The sequence below is a fragment of the Panthera onca genome, chromosome F2 (assembly GCF_046562875.1).
Source record: "Panthera onca isolate mPanOnc1 chromosome F2, mPanOnc1 haplotype 2, whole genome shotgun sequence".
NCBI lineage: Eukaryota > Metazoa > Chordata > Mammalia > Carnivora > Felidae > Panthera > Panthera onca.
The window spans coordinates 53,256,249-53,278,502 of NC_138356.1; the positions used below are offsets into that span (position 1 = coordinate 53,256,249).

The 22,254-nt window shown below is 37.6% G+C and overlaps 1 protein-coding gene across 1 annotated transcript in view; it reads right to left on the reverse strand.

Annotated features, from left to right (window-relative positions):
• RSPO2 (R-spondin 2) overlaps positions 1–22,254 on the reverse strand; it is a 170,103-nt gene that overhangs the window by 61,729 nt on the left and 86,120 nt on the right. The gene's annotated exons all lie outside the window — the stretch shown is intronic.

The window sequence follows — 22,254 nt, forward strand, 5'->3', positions numbered from 1 at the left end:
TATATGGAGTAGGGTGCAATGACTGCACATGTGTGTATGTATGAAGGAGCCTAGAGAACTTGGGAAAGAGGTGGTGGAATTTTGAAATATGTTAAAAATTATACATTTCTGAATGATCTGAACCTTTAATTTTTTTTTTAATTTTTATTTGAGAGAGAGAGAGAGAGAGAGAGAGAGAGAGAGAATGAATGAATGAGAATATGAATATCTTAAGCAGGCTCCATGCTCAGCCAGGAGACTGACATGGAGTTGGATCCCATAACTTCGGCATCATGACCTGAGCCGAAACCAAGAGTCATATGCCCAACCAATTAAGCCACCCAGGAGCCCCTGAATCATATGAATCTTTTATAATTTTAATGTGTTTGTGTATTAAAAGTAAAACAGAAAAATTTATTTTAATGAACACTGTGACCTGATTAAATTTACAGAAAACACTATATTAACATTCTGAAAGAAGTTATTTTGATTTTAACAGGCATTCCATCCCCAATTATGCCACACACAATTTCTTTTCAGAGTTATATGCGTGAAATTATACCCCTTATATGATAATGTTGAACTACCTTAGCCTTCAAAATACACAACTGACCATCTCATCAATATCCTTCATTTCCATATGTTCAATGGTGCTTTTCCTTCATTCAAATCATTAGGAGAAAAAATATCAAAATATTTATTTAACAAAGCATTTAAACAGAAGCTTTGATTGGCACCAAGTCCTGACATGATCTGAAGCTCCGCTAACCTTCCTGGGTCTCAGGGATCCTGCCACAACATAAAACCAACACAGGCAGCCCACACACTCAGAAGCCTAAACTGAGAGCGCATCAAATCAAATGCCTTTGAACCAAAAGCTTTCAAAGCAACTGTCTCAACCACCTACCCTGCCAGTCTACTTCTTGACATGCTTCCTGGAACCTCTTTATTACCAACTCCAGTTCCATCCACAACCGCCTGTCCCGTTCAGCCACTTCTCCCAGATCTAACTCTTCTGCTTTGGAGAAAACTACTATTTGTAGGAACTTATAGTTCCAGGTTCCCCTCTAGCCTGTATCCATTCTCTCCCAGAAATTTCTTCAGCTTGTGATCTTTAAATAAGTGGGATTCACATCAACCTTATTAATTCATTTATATAAAACATTCTCGTTATCCATAAAAAAATCAAAACAGGTGCAGAAGATACAGAACTACTCGTATTTACCTGAATGGTACAACAGGACTGCTTCCCAAAAATAGCTATTTTATTAACAGTTCAGGAAAATCCTTATGTCAATTTTATAAATAAATGAGTTTTAAAACACCAATGAGATCATTCAATAGACTGATCAACTTTAGAAAACTCTATATGGCTTAAGAAAACAGAGATACCAGAGTTTGCTGAACAGAGGTCTCCATAAAAATCTATACTTTGTCCTTGTTCAGAAATAAGACCCTACTTTAGCCAACTTACATGCTTCTAAATTACAGTGCCTCCTCAAAAATGTAATCCAAGTGAGCACTGCCAATATTGGTTTAAGTAAAATTACTGTCCAAGTGAAACTGTGTCCAAATACAATCTGATGGGGCTGTCATTTGGCAAGGGGAACTTACTCTGGCCAAGAAACAAAAATAGGGTAGGTACCCCTCTCCTGTCCCTCCACAGTACCCACACAGGCTCCATTATAACATTTTTCAAATTACACTGTAGTTCAGTTCAATAGTTCATTCCAAGCATTCCCCAAAAAAGGAGCACATGCCAGGTATTGTACCAGACCCTGAGAATATAAAATTATAATACCCATTCCCTGTCCTAGAGGTGCCAAAAACAGGGGGGCATGAGGCACTCACAAAGCACTGCAATATAGCATAGTAGATATTAAAGGCATGTGCTGTGTACATTAGAGGCAGAAAATACAGATCCATTTCTGTTCTGCCATTACAGTTTTTCTTTCAGTCTGTAATTTCTTTGTTTCTAACACAGTGCCGGACACATGGTGGAGTTTTAATGCTTGCCAAATGAACGAACACAAGTGCCATTTAAAAACTCAATTCCTTTATATTTAAAAACCCATTCGAATGCTAGGTATGAGATTGCTTGCACATGCCCTGTAAATATCTGTTATATAGAAAGAAAAGCCATGGTTGCTGGAAAGGAATGCAAATCGTATTGGAAGAACAAATAGTCCAACACCTGAAAACAATTATAATAGAGAACTTAAGTATTCAAGTGTGGCAGGTAACATATGCCATGGAAGTTGGAACCTCAGCTGGGCAGGTTTTAAAGAGACAGAGGGAAGAGTGGAGTCTTGACGAGGGTGACTCCATTCATAATCACACAACAGAAAATTCATATGGCACATGATGAGCCCAATGAAGAGTGGCTTAAATGAGCTGGAGATCAGAAGTGGAAGATGGTTACTTTAGAGTAAATGGTTACTTTGCTGTAAGTGGGGAATTTACTTCTTATTTTACTTTGTTTCAAAAAAGGAAGTTATAAATCTCTTCAACTTTGTGTGACTTCAAGTATTTAAGTCATAATTAAAATTAATAAAAATGAAGTTAGGCTCAAGATTAGGGCTTGGTCTAGCAGGGAGAGAGTCTTGATAGATTCTTGAGCATGAGAGCAACATGACCAAAATGGTAACTGGTTTGTTCCCTGATTTCAACAGACAGAAGCATATAGGGCGCCTGGGGGGCTCAGTCAGTTAGGTATTGGACTCTTGATTTCAGCTTAGGTCATGATCTCATGGTGATGAGATCAAACCCAGAAGGCAGGCTTTGTGCTGGGCATGGAGGCTGCTTAAGATTCTTTCTCCCTCTCCCTCTGCACTGACTGTGCCCACATGCCTGCCCGCCCTCTCCCTCCCTCTCTCCCTCTCTCTCAAAAAAAAAAAAAAAAAAAAAAAGTGCCAGAGGCCAGGCATCAGGATGGAGAGCTAGAGGCTCAGATGAAAAAGCAATGTTCCTGCATTTCAGGATCTTGGTCTACTAGAAGCAAAGGTACAGCGGCAGGCAATGAGGTAATAATGTGATTACTCCTTCCTATATACAAAGGGAGCAGGCAATGAATACTTTAGGAAACTTAAGTTTCCTGAAAGAAGAAAGAATGGAGGTAAGGAAAATCACCAAGAAGCTCAACACTAAAAGGTAATGGTCACAGGAAAGGGAGTTACAATGAACCAATAAAAGTGACAAACTGGGTAGAAGAGATGAAAAACCGAGAGAAACAAAAGATGCACAATTCCCCTCACCCCCAACTTTGGTATCAGCTCTCTCAGGGTTTTGGCACACCAGGAGAGGAAGTTTTGTTTATCTTCTCACCAAAAATCTAGATGACAACAGCCATCTTTTAAATGAATATCTCAGATGGCAATCAAGTAAACAAGAGAATTAAAACCTTAAATTAAAAGCATAGAAAAATCAGCCTTTGTTAAGCCCAACTGTGAAAATGTAATTCCATATATTGCAATTAATTATTGGAGAAAGGGAAGCAATCGGTGAGGTAGACAGGACCTCAGACACATACAAATGAACATTTTTCTATTATTTTTTGGTCATCAAGACTGTCAGGTACAGGCTGTCTTAGCACAACATGAAAATCTGACTGCTAATTGTTCAGCTGCCCTTTATTGTCAAAGCACCAGCATCTCCATTCAGAATGTGGCAGATGCTGACACCCACTAGGGGTATTTATTCTTTGGATTGCAGCTGTATCAAAAAGCATCAAGCTGGCCCCTGGAAAACCCCAGCTCGGTATACGCTAAAATTTTAACAGAATTTCCAGGGACAGGTTGTTCCAAAAGACATTCAGAATTAGAATTTTAGCAATTTTTCACATGGGAAGTAGTAAACTGTGCAACTTAATATGAGTTTTTTTTTTTAATTGTTTAAATATTTTTAGGCTTCTCTAACAACTTCAAATATTCTTGTTTAACATTCCTTCTCAAAACTTGCAATGGCTTATGTATACTTAACTGAAGTTTTTAAGCTTTATGTTACCAAAGTCATGCGTTTTCTAATATATACTATTGCAATAATCCCATTAGACTAGGGAATGATGAAAATTATGACCTAAAATTTTAAATTACATTTTTTGTAGTATTGCCTAGTTATACACAGCTCATGAGAAGCTTCACGATATTTCAACCTAAAAAAATACATAAATAAAGGACAGACTCAGAGGTTTCAGGACTCAAGTTTTCATACTTACTATTTGAGTGATGACAGAGAAAACCAGTACTACTGAGTTAAAAGAAGATCCAGGGTGGAAGTCTGTGTAAAACCCATTGCAATGGGTTTACGTTAAGATTGCCTTTATTAATTAGGAGAATTAGCACAGGATGAAATTCAACTATGTCAAGTGCAGAATAGGAGACTCAGAACAGGATCCAAAGGCAGGAAACAAGAACTATGTTGAGAATATCATGACCTTTCAAATAGTACAGTGGTTAGCAGATCTGAGGTTAGCATCTTGGCTCATTTACCATTATGTGACTGTGGGCAAGTTGGCAAAACCCTTTGCCTCAGTATCATCATCTATATAAAAAAAAAAAAAAAAAAGGTTAACATCAGTCCTATCTTAGGGTTTTTGAGACATTTCAGAAGCTTGATAAAGGCAAAGATTTCAGCACAGTATCTACTGCGTAATTAGTGATCACAGAATGTGAGCTATCATGAGAGTAAAACTTTACCAAACAGGATAGTCCAAGATGGCAGATTAAAGGAAGAACCAACAAAATACCAGGATACTCCATTTGTAGTAGATATACAGATGTGCGCATATATATATATATATATATATATATATATATATAATCATTTTAATAAATATTTATATATTTGCACTACTCAAATGAAAGACATTATCCTGAGACTAATGCCTGTACTCAATATAATGGCTTTACCCTTCCTTTTTCATTTTTATTTTTTTAATGTTTATTCACTTTAGAGAGAGAGTGTGTAAGCAAGCAGTCAAGGGGCAGAGAGAGGGAGACACATAATCTGAAGCAGACTTCAGGCTCTGAACTGTCAGCACAGAGCTCAATATGGGGCTTGAACTCATGAACCATGAGATCATGACCTGAGCTGAAAGTCGGACGCTTAACCAACTGAGCCACCCAGGCACCCCGTGTGGCTTTACACCCTTCTTTAGGCCATGCAGCTCAAGAAACAGAACACAATCATTTGTTGGTTACCTACATGAGAAGTCATCTACTCAAATATTAGGAACCAGGATTTAGGAAAATGGATCTAAATGTAATTTTGACCTTAGAAGTAGGAGAAATTACATCCTCTCTGTGCCCTACTACTCCTTTCACCATCAGATGGGAGGGAAAATACCAGACCTAACCATACCATAGGATTGTTTGGAGCATCACATTTAAAATGAGAATAAAAAGAACAGGTGAAAGGTACCACATAATTTTATCACTCCCTAGAGCTACATAAGCCTACCCAAAATATTGCTATCTTGTGTATCACAAAATATTAAATAGATATTACTAGAAAGGTGCAGGGCCCTTTACGTAAAATGAAGATGTTCAATTTATGAAGGGCACTAAATGTGGTTTATCATGGCCATTGGGGCAGTGACCACAAGGGTTGCAAAATTCTGGCCTTGTTTGTAACTTTAGTCAAATTTTAATTAGATAGGATCAATGGAAATTCATATGTTGTTTTTCAGATATCTATAGAGTTTTACCTTGCATGCCAAAAGTGTCTTATTTCAACTTTAGAGGATACATATGCTATCAAAAGTATTTTGTTTTCCTGACTCATTTTAAAGTGTTACAGTAGTTCATTAAAAACAAACACACACACACAAAACCTTGGGGCACCTGAGTGGCTCAGTCAGTTACGTATCAGACTCTTGATTTAGATTCAGGTTATCATCTCAGGGTTTCTGAGATCAAGCCCCACGTCAAGCTCTGTGCTGACAGCATGGGTCTGCTTGAGATTCTCTCTCTCTCTCTCTCTCTCTCTCTCTCTGCACCCCCCCATTCATGCTAATATATAAATAAACTTAAAAAATAAATACCCAAAACTCAAATTGGGAAATATATGTTGGTAGATGCATTCTAATATTAGAATGTTTAAAAATTATGTCTGGCCCACCCACAGAAAAAAATCTGAAGAAACACTGATGTTTATGTAAAATCATGCAATCAAACAATGAGGAACTATAAAAACGTTGGCTTCACTTCCTGTATATTCAAGTGATGCATATTTGAAGTATTCTCAAAATAACTGAAATTAAAACTTGGACACATTTACTGAGAATACAAAGGCAGGTGTTTAAAGGGACTTTTTTTTTTTCCTATTTAAAGCAAATGAGAGGGGAGGACAACGATCTCAAATGGAAGGAATATGGTAACAATGAAACAATTGTAAAAATCATAAAGCAAATTCATGTCTCTTATCAGATTTTATTTTCCTACCAAGTAGCAGATCTCTCATCTTGGTTACACCTTGTGTGCTTTTCCCTTTTTAACTTGTCAATTTTTCATATTAAGGTGGAACCAGAGCAGTTTATTATAAACTTCAGACCTGAGATTTAGTTGAACTTTTCCAAATGTTGGCAAATACACCTCTGTCCACCCAACTAAACAGCAAAGTATATGGAAGCTAACATGGGGTTGCTCTCCACTCAACCCTTATTCAAGGAAAACAAGAAGAATCTCTTAATCCCTTCACACTCCAAATAGGCTAGAGCAAGAAACATCAAACTTTTCCTCTAAAGGGCCAGATAGTAAATATTTTAGGTTTTGTGGGCGATGCAGTCTCTGTCTAAACTACTCGACTCTGTTGTAGATCAAAAACAGCCATAGACAATATGTAGTGCATGGCTGTTTTCCAGTAAAACTTTATTTATGAACACTGAAATTTGAAGTATCATTTTTGTGTACCACAAAATATTGTTCCCCCTTTGACATTTTTCTCAACCACTTAAAACTCTTAAAGCTATTTTTTACAAGGGCCCCCCAAAAAGCTGGCAAGCCAGATTTTGCCCATGGGTCATAGTTTGCTGAGTCCTAGGCTAGAAAATGATTGAAATCCATGGGCACATTGAAGGAAGAAAGAACCAGGCTTCATGTTTAAAACACCAAATGGTAGCATTTAAGCTTAGGGAGGCATAATGATGTCTTAAATACATCATCTGGTGTGTACATAATACAAATATCAAGTGAACAAGACGCTGCTGGAATTGAATTATCTCAACATGGGAACATTTGTACTTCCCTGGTTTTCGTACTATATTGATAAATCAAGAAATAGGACTCCTTAGGAGTTGTCAATAGATCAAAATTCCATGCTGCCTTTAATAAGCCTGTGGTTTCTTGACTACATATGCATTGACTAGTCAGTGAAGTGTTAGCTGGAGAGAAAGAAGGGAGAAAAATTTTACCAAACAATGCATTTTGGTTAAAACCTGCATTACAGTTATGCCTCCTGATATACAGGCTGATATATTTGCCCAACTCTGTGAAGGCAGCTTTGTTAGTTCTGCTTATCCAGTTTGATTACAATAATAGATAGTTTCAGCCATGCAATGCAGAGGCTGCAAACCCTCGGGCTTGCCAGTGGACTCCTCAGAACTGCTTACTTGCTCCATAAGTGGGGATAACACTTCTTCTGTCCTAGGATTTCCAGGAGCAAATGAAAGGATGGATGCGAACACACTTTAAAAGCTTAAGTGCTAAGTAGAAGCTTTGTTTGCACAAAGGAAAACAGACCACAAGGTAGCACCTGCCTTTAAAGCAGAATGATTCTGTCAAACTTGGGTCTAAACTGAAAGGAGAGGCTCATTCAAGAGAACTACAAACTCCTAAGAAAATTAAATGTAAGTGTGAGAAAGAAGACTTCTTCTGTTACGTATCAGAGCAAGTGTTTTAGGACCCTAAATTAAAAATTTTTTAAATCTTCTGTTAAGAGTCCTGAAAATTACAAAGCCATGTTACAAACTACAAAGTCACAGAGAAGAAAATAAGTATTCTAGCTCTCAGGCTATTTGATATAATTTGGCTTCCAGAATAAATAGAATGAGTGCTCCATGATTTTTCTTTAGAGGGTTGTGTAATACGATCAAAGCAGGGTGTGCTCACAAGGTGCTAGAACATCACTGCTGTGGACCAGCATACGAAACATCCATAGTGTGAAGTGAAATCACCATTACTGTCGCTGTTGATGGCATGTCTGCTGTGGTCTGCTTCTTCAAATCTTGATGGCTTAGCCACACCGGGGCTATAGGTCACAATGACCTAAACTAAGATGGCTCTGGGGTGCCTGGGTGGTTCAGTTGGTTGAGCGTCCAACTTCAGCTCAGGTCACGATCTCATGGTTTGTGGGATGGAGCCCCGTGTCAGGCTCTGTGCTGACAGCTCAGAGCCTGGAGCTTGCTTTGGATTCTGTCTCCTTCTCTTTCTGCCCCTCCCCATGTGTGCTCTGTTTCTCTCTCAAAAATAAGTAAATGTAAAAAAAATAAATAAAATAAAATAAACTAAGATGGCTCCGCCTTAGCCACAGAAAGACCACTGTGATCTTCCAAAGCTCAAGTTTAAAATCCTTCAGCAGCTTCCCTTTACTTCCAGGTTCAGTTCAAACCCTTGATTTTAAAGCCCAACATCCCTCTGTCTGGACATATCCTTCTACTTCCCTTGCCTCATTGCCATGGTACCTTTACCCTGGCAATGCTGAAGTTTCCTCTAAACTCCCCATGCCCTCCCAGCATCCAGGTACCTGAGACAACAATTCTACTCTCATGGTTTTTCTTACATTCATCATAATCCTCCCGTCAAATGAAGATCTCATGAAGAAAACAGAACATGTCTTATTCTATTCTGCATCACAGGGCCTAGCATAGGTGCTTGACATAACACTGGATGACAGGTATAGCTGCCAAATGACTAACAAATCCATTAAATTTGTATCAGCTTAAAATAAATACCGAAACGGAGTCTGCCTTGTACATTTTAATGCAATAGCATGATTTTGGTATAAAAATACTTTACATTATAAAGAGCTCCATTTCCGAATTAGGCACCAACTGATTATATATGGTGTTGAAGCTCTTAGATCTTTTTTTTTTTTAATCTTTGTCTAAGAAACAAGAAGTATGCATATTCCTTAACTGTATACCAAGTAGAAATGAGCATTGCAGGGAGATAGGATTTTGCAGAAACTAGACTTAAAATATATATAAAGTCACAAAGAGACCAATATGAAAATGGTGACTGCCAACAGTAAATATTACTCAGGTTTTTTTTCATAGACTTATGACAGTTATTGGAACTAGAAGACTATTGCCCTAGACCATACTATGTAACTTGTGTAAGCTTGCAAAGCTAGTTACTTTTAGAGCTCAAATCAAAGCTGAGTTCCTTCTAATCTAGTGCTCTTTTAAAGATGTGATTTAAGGGAAATATAAATCAAAACCACACTGAGATATCACCTCACGCCAGTCAGAGTGGCTAAAATGAACAAATTGGGAGACTATAGATGCTGTAGAGAATGTGGAGGAACAGGAACCCTCTTGCACTGTTGGTGGGAATGCAAACTGGCGCAACTGCTCTGGAAAACAGTGTGGAGTTTCCTCAAAAAATTAAAAATAGACCTACCCTATGACCCAGCAATAGCACTGCTAGGAATTTACCCACGGGATACAGGAGTGCTGATGCATAGGGGCACTTGTAACCCAATGTTTATAGCAGCACTCGCAACAATAGCCAAATTATGGAAAGAGCCTAAATGTCCATCAACTGAGGAATGGATAAAGAAATTGTGGTTTATATATACAATGGAATACTACTTGGCAATGAGAAAGAATGAAATATGGCCTTTTGTAGCAACGTGGATGGAACTGGAGAGTGTTATGCTAAGGGAAATAAGTCATACAAAGACAGATACCATATGTTTTCACGCGTATGTGGATCCTGAGAAACTTAACAGACCATGGGGGAGGGGAAGAGGAAAAAAAAGCTAGAGAGGGAGGGAGCCAAACCATAAGAGACTCTTAAAAACTGAGAATAAACTGAGGGTTGATGGGGGGTGGGAGGGAGGGGAAAGTGAGTGATTGGCATTGAGGAGGCCATTTGTTGGGATGAACACTTGTTGTATGAAAACCAATTTGACAATAAATTTCATATTTAAATAAATAAATAAATAAATTCATATTAAAAAGATAAAGATGTGATTTAACCACAAATTGATTTCTCTCTTTAGAAGATAAAATCTAATGTCTTTGATCCTTAGTGGGATTGAAAACACTTAAACTGACCATTTCAGAAAAAAAATTGCCAAAGAACCTGATATTTTTCTATATGCAGGTTTGTAATTGTGCATAGTAGTTTCTTCTGTATTCCATGGTTTATTTTTTAAGGAACAATATGACAGTATCTCAGTCACTGGGGTCACACTGTTACTGGATAATTGTGCAACTCTGGGGAAGTTCTTATTTAGAAACCTCAATATACATATTTTTGGTGAGGGTTGAGAGACAGGAGGCAGAGAGAGTGAGAGAACTAACCAGGTCTCTTCCAAATCTATATAACAATAATTTTTTTTTAATTAAGGGAATTTCTACATGCCTGACAGAAGCCTTGTAGGGCTGTGAACACACACACACACACACACACACACACACACACACACACACACTCATTCTGATCAGTTTAAGTACTTATTAATTGAACAAAACATCCTTTTAAGCACTATTTGAAATGGCTGTTACTATTTGTTTTCTTTCGCACAACACATTAAAAGCTACTACTTTCTCTTTACTTGAACTCCACTTACAAAATGATGAGACAGGAGAGATTTCACAATACACCCAATTACATAGAAAAGTATCACCCAATTACATTCATCATCATCTATCCTCATCATCATACTAAAAGAATAATAAAGACAGTGAAAAGGGCTTCACATGATGAATAGAAGCCTACCTGGTTGCTTCACTGTACCACCAGCTTCCTAATGATCATCAAGAAGTTAGTGTCTTTACCGTTACAAGATTTTATTTTTTTTAATATGAAATTTATTGTCAAATTGGTTTCCATACAACACCCAGTGCTCATCCCAACAGGTGCCCTCCTCAATGCCAATCACCCACCTTCCCCTCTCTCCCACCACATCAACCCTCATTTTATTCTCAGTTTTTAAGAGTCTCTTATGGTTTGCCTCCTTCCCTCTCTGTAACTTTTTCCCCCCTTCCCCTCCCCCATGGTCTTCTGTTAAGTTTCTCAGGATCCACATACGAGTGAAAACATATGGTATCTGTCTTTGTATGACTTATTTCCTTTAGCATAACACTCTCCAGTTCCATCCACGTTGCTACAAAAGGCCATATTTCATTCTTTCTCATTGCCATGTAGTATTCCATTGTGTATATAAACCACAATTTCTTTATCCATTCCTCAGTTGATGGACATTTAGGCTCTTTCCATAATTTGGCTATTGTTGCGAGTGCTGCTATAAACATTGGGGTACAAGTGCCCCTATGCATCAGCACTCCTGTATCCCTTGGGTAAATTCCTAGCAGTGCTACTAGGAATTTACCCTTACGAGATTTTAAATATTAAAGGTAGTTAATAGGAATGTGTTCATTAAATATATAAGTACTTTCAATTTTTAGCTTATATGTCCCATGAACTTATAAAGGAATGCCTCTTTAGAACAAACCAAAAAACATTTCAAGAATGCTTGAACAAAGAACATGGGTTGTCACTAGTCAGACACACATTCCACTATCAACTCTGCTAAGCACCAGTGGGTGACTTTGAATGAGCTGAGCTGCTTAACTTCTCTAGGCTTCCCCCACCCCTCCCCGTTTACTTGCCTCAAATAGTCAGGTATATGCATAAACTGTGGAGAAGATTTAGCCAAAAAGAAAGTACTAAATAAGTGTATATTGTTAGTAATAAGTTCAAGGTGTCTTTTACAGAAGAGCAACTAATGTTACAGAAACTGCTCTCCTCTCAGAGACCCTGAGTCACCTAGGATTCATATCAATTATTCAGTTCATATGTAGCGAGCACCTTTTAGATGACAGGCCCTTGACTGGCTGGCCTCAGGCAATTAAACTGTGGCTCTGGGGAGACCAAGCTTGGATACAATCCCCTGAAACTAAAGTCAATTAACAAATGTTTTGTTTTATCCCAATCATAGGTGCATCAAAACCTAGCCAGCTCTCCTGCAGGGATGGAATTTCTTAAGAAAGTATAAGAATCAAGAGACCTAGCAGGTGACGACCTCTCAATTAGCTTCTGATAAGGGGGCAGCAGGGCCATCCTCACAGTCCCTCCCCTAAAGAACTATTCTTTAACTTTATCCAGTTATGGTCAGTTTATTAACTGGCTGGTAGCAGCTCTTATAAAGGTGTAAAAGCCACTTCAGCTAATCAGACTTTCCCAGCTGGCAGTAACCTGTTAACCAAGAGAACATGTTTTCTGCAGAGCAGCCTGTAGGTCAAGGTTCTTTTTTGGGAAAGGAACCAGCTTAAGAGAATGCCTTATCAAAGTGTGCCAATTAAAAGTGATGACCTACCCTCAACCCTGCTCAAAAAAGAGAGATTCTAAAGCTTAACAAATAATGTGTTTTGTGATTTTATTTTCTCTAAGAGCAGCAGCATGGAGTAAAGAAACATGGCTAAGTGAAATAAATCAGACAGGGAAAAGCAAATATTGCATGATCTCACTTATATGTGAAATTAAAAAGAAAAGAAAAAAAGAAAAAAGAAAGAAAAAACAACTCATAGGAGAAAAACAAAAACAAAAAACATCAGATCTGTCGTTACCAGAGGTTGAAGGTAGGGTGAGGGGGAACTGAATGAAGGTGATCAAAAGGTACAAACCTCCAGTTGTTAGATAAGTAGTAGGGGTGAAACATACAAGGTAATGGCTACAGTTAATACTGCTTTTTGGTATATGTGAAAGGTGTTAAGAGAGTAAATACCAAAGATCTAATCACAGCTCATTTCTTTTCCTTTATTTTCTGTATTTACATGAGATGACGGATGTTAACTTATTGTGGTAATCATTTCACAAGATACATAAGTAAAATTTTGCTGTACACCTTAAACATACACAGTGCTATATGTCAATTGTATATCTCAGTAAAACTGGTTTAAAAAGAAAAAAGAAACAGGCATTAGAATCAGAGAGAATCCTTTGATATTTGTCTTTCTCTGACTAATTTCACTTAGCATAATACCTTCTAGTTCCAACCACTATATGCTAACTTGGATGTAAAATTAAAAAATAAAATAAAAATAAAAAATAAATAAAACAATCAGAGAGAATCTTAGATCTCATTCTTAGCTCTGCTTCATAAGCGTGTCCTTGGGTAGGTTTCTGAACCTCTTTGAGCTTCAATGGTAAAATGTAAACACTTACCTACATCACAGGGTTGTTGAGGGGAGTGTTAGAATAGCCATTCCCACCAGAATTTTGAGGAGAGGGGCTGACTAGAATAGCAAAAAGCAGTAACTTCTGGAGGCAGTTATAGAATCACAGAATATTAGAGCAATGACCTCCTAGCCTCCCCTAATTTTTAAAGATGAGGACACTGGGACTCAATATGAACTTCACCTATCATCAAAGAGTAAGTTAGGACACCTGACTGACATGTAGCTCAGGAGCCAGCTGTGGACAGAGCGATCAGAAGGGTCCTCTCGGTCTAAGTAGTCACCATGATCCCTCTTCTTCTGCCCATAAACCCTCCCCTGTTTCTTCCTTTCATAATATGACCCAAACAATTGTTTACAATTCTTCAATTCATGGAGTGCCAGGGTGGCTCAGTAAGTTATATGACAGACTCTTGATTTTTGACTCAAGTCATGATCTCAGAATTCATGAGTTCGAGCCCCACATTGGGCTCCATGCTGATAGTGTGGATCCTGCTTGGGATTCTACTCCCTCTCTTTTACTCTCTCAAAAATAAACATTTTTAAAAAGCTTCAATTCATATGGAAGCTATATTTCAATCAGAATCTTTTGCAGTACCTGTATCAACAAAATCAAAAGAATAAATTAGACTCTAAGATACCAGACATAATTATTAATTAGAACACTCAACATGCCAGAATACATAAAGTAATGGAAATCTCAGAAGAAGGAAGAGCAAGTCATGAGAAAGTGGGGAAGGCAAAGACAGGAGCCTGAGAAGGAAGGATTCAAGAGCATTAGAAGCCTGGCTGAAAGCCAGTGTATTCTATTTCATTGTGATCAGCTTAGTAGAGTCCACGAACAGATACATTATTACTGATTATGATATTGATAATTAATGATTGATGTGGAGAAGGACACACATTTCCTCAAAATATCCTCATTATGCTTAGGTGGTACTAAAACTGGTCTTTTACTAAATACAAAGTGGCCTATTCCATAATCAGTGATGGATGGAGACAACATAATTATTACATTGCAGCAATTTTCAAAGGCTAGTTTCTGACCCGGCCAAGTCAGCATCACCTGGGTATTTGTTGACAATATAAATTCTTAGGCACCATTTCAGATCTACCCAATAAGAAACTCAGCACATGGAGGAAAGCAACCAGTGTTTTAACAGGCGTTAAACACAAAATGCCCCCTAGCTCTTCACTACCTTGCCACCCAGGCTAGATGGCGAAGGCAGAAGAAAATAAAGCTAAGTTCCACTGTTTCCACAGTCTTCCAATGACTATTCTCACCTTACTGCTAACATGTCCCTTCTCTGACCTCTTCTGATTCTGTGATACATCTACCCTATTTGTCTATTGTGCTTTTGCAGCATTTTGGGTAATAGTGATTACACAATACCACTGTCTAATTTGTATCAATTTCACAAGCAACCCAGTTGGGTCCTTAGTCCATCCATAGGCATCTTCTAAATAAAGACATTCTTAATTTTTAGTTTTATTTTACTTCTCATATAATCCCCCAGACACTGAGATCACAGTAACATATTTGTCAGAGATCTGCTTCTTTACAGATATTTAAACACACATCATATGGACTTTATGGTTCTCAGAGTCAATATATGCATCCTGCTCACTTATAGTTCATAGTTATTCAGATTTGATTAAAAACATTTTAAACACTTCTGTTCATTTTAAATACCTAGGCCCTTTTCCTTTAAAAAAAATTAATGTTTATTCATTTTTGAGAGACAGAGTGTAAGTGAGGGTGAGGCAGAGAGAGGGAGACACAGAATCAGAAGCAGGCTCCAGGCTCTGAGCTGTCAGCACAGAGCCTGACTCAAGGCTTGAACCCACAAACCAAGAGATCATGACCTGAATGAAGCCTGAGGCTTAATCGACTCAGCCACCCAGGTGCCCCACCCTTTTTCCAAATGCATCATTAAACTTCATGATTCAAGAATGGCAGGTATTTTTAAAAGTACTCAAATTTGACATGCAGTAATTCTTTAAAAACCCTTCAACATTGGTCTTGCAGTTCACAAATTAAGGGATGGTTACATTTAACTGCGAATTTTCTTGTATGTTCTAAATTACTCATTTTTAAACCTATGTCATTTCAAAAACATAATGCTAACATTCTCTTAGCCTAAAACACATTTTTACAAAGTGCCAAAGAGAAGGGCAGAATCATCAAATACAGAAGAAGGAGCTAAAAACAAAAGTAGCAAATTCTCTAGATGCAGATCTCATTTCTGTAATTTTTTGTTTACAAATTATTTTTGAAAATACACTGCCTCTGGCAACAAATGTATATGTATTTTCTTATACATAAAAAGTTAATCCTTTTCCTGCCACTTCAGCATATTTCTGATCCCCTTACTTGTAAATGAATAAAACAAATGCTTGACTGATAGGATATAGATACTTTATAGATTTCTGATTAGACAAGCCTTTCATCTAAGGCTAGTTTTCCCACTTAGGTCTTGGATCCTATGTTCTTCTGTCTCCTCAGTGACCTTGTTTCTTCAATCATTCCCCTATTTCTCCACCTCATATGGCTCTTTCCCATTCAAGTCTCCTTCCACCACACACACACACACACACACACACACACACACACACACACAATCTCCTAATTCAAGAGCCATCTTGCTGTCAATAGATACTTTTCAACCAACAATCACCATGTCTGCTTGCCTAAGATTCCATGTGCTCCCTCAAACCAGAGCAATGAGGACAGGGCCCCAGTAGTAACAATGAAACTCCTCCCATAAAGGTCAACAGTTCTATTGTTTAAACAATATCTCCCCCATTGCTGAAATCCATCCAACCTTTAGAAAGTGTATTTCACTCAGTTTAGGAAATTTCATCCATAAAGTAAAAATACCACAATTTTGTGTTCAAGATTATAAATGGAGAGTTCAATGGATTATCACAAAATGGGCAACATATGCAACCATAATACAAGTCAAGAGGAATGTTAGTGCCTCAAGAACTTTTGTGAGGTCTTTGAACAATCACTCCCCTCTCTTCTCCCTCAACTACCATCTTGACTTGTAACCAAAACACATATAAAAGATTACTCATGATCTCTGTTAGATCTATATTTTCTCATTTTATTTTTCAAAGAAGCATGCAGAGTAGGTCATAGTATTTTCTGCCAAAGACTAAGTTTAGAGTTCCCTTGAGAGCTTTGAATGCTTACATCTAACTGCCCTTGGGGTACCTTTCCCCAGGATATCTCATACCACTTTGAACTCAACATGTCCCAAAACACCCATTCTCCACCATAATGGCCTTTCTTGCCAGCACATATGTACCTTCTCTTATTCCGTACCTTCATAAATTCACTACCCAACTTCCAAGCCAAAATCATAAGAGTAATCTCAGTCTCCCTTCACCTTTAGTCAACATCCCATTCATTATCAAGTCCTGTTGATTATCCCTCAATATCTCTCTCATTCCCATTTCCACTACGATTACCTTCATTTATTCATTGAATAAATGTGTTGAGCCACCCAGTGTGTCAACACTGTTCTGCAGATCGTAAGCCTGTACTCAAGCCAAACAGTCTTAAATCCCTTCCCCTCTTGGAGCTTACATTCTATTGGGAGAAGTGAATAAAACAGGCAAAACCTTGAGTATGTTAGCTACCCATAGTGCGGAGGAAAGAAGGGAGGAAAGGAGGGAGTGAAAGAATGAGGAAAGGGGGGAGAGATAAAAAATGAAGAAAGGAAACATTGGGAAGGAAAGTTAACATTTTAGACAGATTAGTCAGGGAAGGTCTGAGAAGGAAATATCTATTCTCATTTCATTTTTTTAACCTAGATTATTGCCCTTGCCACCTTCATTGCTGACTTCCCTTTAACTCACATTTCATTCTGCCAAAAGAAAAATATTTCCTCTTCTTATTCCCCTACTTAAAATCCGTCACTGACTACTTGTGGCTTCAGGAAGGTGCTTAAACCGACTAACTTTAGCACAAAAGGTCTGTCAAACTCAGTCCCCGCCACCTTAACTATCATTTCTGGTTATGCAGTGGAACTGGACTCAATCACCTTCCTTTTTGCTTAACAGTGGATGATTTTCTGTGTGTCTCCACACCTTCAAGTGTGCTTTTCCTTTCTTTTTTTCTTACCTAGAATGCTTAATCCTAACAATTCTGAAAATGCCTATAGTCTCTATAAGGGTCATCTCCCCCATTGATGAAATCCACCCAACCTTCGGAAAGTGCGTTTCACTCAGTTTAGGAAACTTCATACAGAAAATAAAAATAGTATGACATCCTCTGCACGCTTCTTTGAAAAATGAGAAAATATGTATCTAACAGAGTAATTGGTAGCAAACAGAAGCAAATTAGCACCCTTTATCACACCCCCACCCTGAACTAATTGATTACTTGTCTGCCTGCTCCACCGGAATAGGGTTTCTCAGCCTCAATGCTACTGATGTTTTGGGCCGCATGGTTCTTTGTTGCAGGGGGCTGTCCTATGCCTTTGTCTAATGTTTTGCAGTATCTATAGTCTATCCACCAGCATCCCTTCAACTGTAATAACCAAAAATATCTGCAAACATTACTGCATGTCCCCTAAGGGGAGAAGTTACCCATGGTAGAGAACCACTACACTATACCATAAGCAACTCAAGGGCACCAACTAATTATGACTCATTACCGTATCGATAGGTAACCGGTACAAAATCCAGCACAAAGGAAGTGTTCAATAAACGCATAGAAGAACCACAATCCTGACTTCTAGTACCACAGATTAGTTTTAACTATTTTCACAATGTATGTCAATGTATCATTTTATGACTTCCTTCATTCAACATTACATTGTGAGATTTCTCTATGTTGCTGCATGTTGAGGTAGTTCATTCATTTCTTTTATATATTTTCTTTTTTAATATGTTATGCATTTTTTCAATGTTGTGTTGCTTGGACATTTGGGTTGTTTCCAATTTATAGATCTTTATAAAGGATCATGAGAATCTTTTATATGTATTTTGGTTACAAGTCAGGATGGTAGTTTTGTGGAGGCAGAAGAGATAGGAGTGATTGTTAAAAGACCTCATAAGCATTCTTGGGGCGCTAACATTCCTCTTGACCTGTACTGCAGTTGCACAAGTTGCCCTTTTTGTGATAATCCGTTGAACTCTCCATTCATAATCTTGAACATAAATTTCTTGTGATATTTCATTTAAAGTTTTTTAATCACTAAGAACAAGAAAGTTTTGCAAACAGAAGAAAAAAAGCCAGAGATTCTGGTAAATGTCATATAATGCCAATATTCAGGTAAAAAACAAATGAACTTCACCTTACCAAAGAAAATATTAAACCAAAAAATGCATTTTTTTGTACTTTTTGTAAATAGCACTTATTGTTAGACGCAAGGGCAAATGTCTGCTATTAGTTAAGATGTGGACTGGTGCAACTTTTCTAGAAGGCCATTTGGCAATATATATCAAAAGTCTTTAAATATGTGATATTGTTCCATGTTAATCTTAAAGCTGAAAACATGTTTTTATGTTTAAAAGTTTATCTTATGTAAATCAGATAAATGTATAAAACTAAAGTGTGTATATGAGAGACTATATAAGAATATTCTTCATATTATTGAAAAACTAAAATCAAATTCTTAATAGGTGATTAAATATATTAGGATATATCCACTCAGTAGGATATATGCAGCCATATTTAATGACATTAACATAATGTTCAAAATCCATTAAGTTGAAACAAGTTACAAAATAGAACAGGGGTACACTTGTAAAGGGAGAAAGACATAAATATACATAGAAACAAAAGTTGAGGGTAAAAGCCAAATGTTAACTTTTTTTATCTTTGAGTGTTTTTTTTAATTTTTGCTTTTGCTGTTTTTTTAAGGCCTATGTGCTTTCTAAGCTTTCTACAAAGAATATTTGTAACTATCTAAGGAATAAGGTTTTTTCATGTAAATGAGTTTTTCAATAAATGAGAAAAAAGTAATGAGAGAAATATCACCTAACACCATCAGAGACAATGGCAGCTCTTAGTGTCCTTGAGTGTATATATTTTTCATAATATGCTTCAAATGGATACTGAATTGGTTTTTAAAAGCATGTCTGGCTTTATAAGCTCCATACTGTATGTACCAAGAGGCCACACCCAGCCAACATTTCATAAAGCAAATCTTCCTTCTGAAGATACTGCTTTGCAATTAAAATCTTAAAACAGATGTGCTAGGAAGTTTTATAAAGCTACTGTGCTTGGGGCACCTGGGTGGCTCACTCAGTTGAGTGTCCACCTCTTGATTTGGGCTCAGGTCATTGTCCTGGCAGGGTCATGAAATTGAGCCCAACATCCAGCTGCATACTAAGCATGGAGCCTGCTTGGGATTCTCTCCTCTCTCTTCCCCTCTGCCCCTCTCCCTTGCTTGTTCTCTCACTCTCTGAAAAAGAATGTTTTTAAAAAGCTAATGTGCCTGGGTGGCTCATTCTGTTAAGTGTCTGACTTTAGCTCAGGTCATGATCTTGTGGTTCGTGGGTTTGAGCCCCTCGTCGGGCTCTGTGCTGACAGCTCAGAGCCTGGAGCCTGCTTGAGATCCTGTGTCTTCCTCTCTCTCTGCCCCTCCCCTGCTCACTCATGCATGCTCTTTCTTGCTCGCTCGCTCTCTCTCAAAAATAAATAAACATTAAAAAAAAATTTAAAGCTACTGTTGCTTGAAGTATAATTTTTTTTCTCTACTGTAGAGCAATAATTGCTTAATAAAAAGTGGGTATGATTTCAAATTCTAAGTCTGTAACAGCTTTTCCAATTTAACTCTGTCTCATCCTCTGAATACAATACAAACAACAATGGAATATATGCAAAGTATGGGGGAAAAATCAAATAATTGGTATGAAAGAATCATGGCCATCCAAAGTCACATAGTGAGAATTAAGAAATAATTTTCCACTTTCACTTTGATTCACAGGAATCTTACTCATAAGCCCTTCCAGCTTGTACCAGATAAGTAATGATTTCCTCTAAGTCAGTAAACTGCAACATCGATTACATTCAGTTATAATAAGTATAACCACAGCAAACCCATTCTCACATGGAAATTCTCTTTCCAAGGCTGATTTACAGTCACTGCTCTCCTTTCTGAGAAAAGGGATAAACTTAGCCAAAATGTGTTTGAAGATATATCTGTTGATACACTATAAAGTATTGCTGAGGTGGCTATCCATACAGGTTTGCCTGGGACAGTCCTGGTTTACAACAGTGTCCCTGCATAGTTATTATTAGCAGCCCCTCGGACTTGCCAATGTCCTAGGGTTGAGTAACACATTACATTGTCAGGGTACTGTCCATACGCAGACTCCATAAGTGCTAGGCCTAGAACTTGGAATAACTGCCTGGAGCCATCTACACTCTTACCTCATCTTCCTTGTGCACTGATGGTATGGAATGAAAAATGCACCAAATATTCAGGAACGCAAATCCTGCCCCCTCCCACCAGGTGGTCTAACGCAATCTGACTAGGACTCCCTTTTAAGGTAAACCTATCATTCCATGGAAGTTAAAAAAAACTATGGCAGACAAATTACTAGATAGCCCCCAAATCAAAAAATTAAGGAAAGGTACATACTTGAAAAATTAGACAGTCTGTTGTCAGAGGTTGGGAGTTCTGTCTCTGTAATTGTTAATCCAAACAATTCCATGAAATAGAAGCAGATGCGAATTTTCACTGAGCCTATGTATTTCTATCTCTGTTAATGGAAAATTATTCCAGAGAGAATTCCAGAGAGAAACTACTATTCCACCTAGAAAACTTAGGACCAAATTTGATTCTCTTTTCACTCTCTGAAATTAGTTTCTATGTCTCCTTGATTCTATTTTTTAAAATCTCTGGAATTCATTACCCACAGACCTTTCATCAGAATGTGATTTCTCAACTGTAACTGTTACAGTAGCCTTCCTCTACTTTCTGTCCTTCTCCAATTCATTGCCCCCACTGACACTAAAACTATCCTGAACAAAGCAACTTCTTCAGTCCTCTCCTGCTTGAAACCTGTAGGTAATATCCAGACTCCTTGGCACAGCATTCAAGTCCTTTATCCTTGCACTCCAACCTCTGTCCCTTTCCATTCTCAGTTCCAACCACATCTCCTACTAAGCCCATCCAACTCAATGGTTCTTATCCAGAGATAATGTATTATAGATTGGACTAATCATCCAGGAGGTGTTCAAAAATGTCTGGGTACATTTTTACTTGTCACAGTGACTTGAGGGCACAAAGACCATTTCATGGGTAGGGACTGAGGATACTAAATGTTCAGCAATGTAGATTAAATGGCCTTGCCAAAATACCAACCACATCCCAGATGGGACTTATTGTTCTCCAAGCACATTATTTTTACACATGTGTGTCTCCTTCTTTCTAAAATCTATTTAACCTCCCACCATTAGTTCTGCCTTCTTCCAAAATAATATTGTCCTTGGATGATTCAATTCAAACTCTCCTCTAATCTAAAGGCCTTGGCTGATTTAATAGCCATGTATACAGTATTAATGGGAGGTAATTAAATTACTCCCTTAACATACTGCTTGCTGATATAGCTTAGTGTACTGAATTAAAATTAAACTTTTACCCTTTTGTCATTTTGTCATTTCGCTCCATGTTTTGTTTTGTTTTTTTTCCTTATCCTCTCTATGCCCTAACATTTAAGCTCCTTAAAGAAAGGGATGTTCTTTTGGTATGTCATTCATTTTTTTTTTTAATTCCAATTACTACTATTCACTTAGAAGTTGAGAATCATTTTATAAGTGATTTTTGGATTAAAAGATAAAAATCATTCCTGTATGACTATGTACAGAATGCCATTCCTTAATACTTTTTCTAATTGTTAAACTTAGA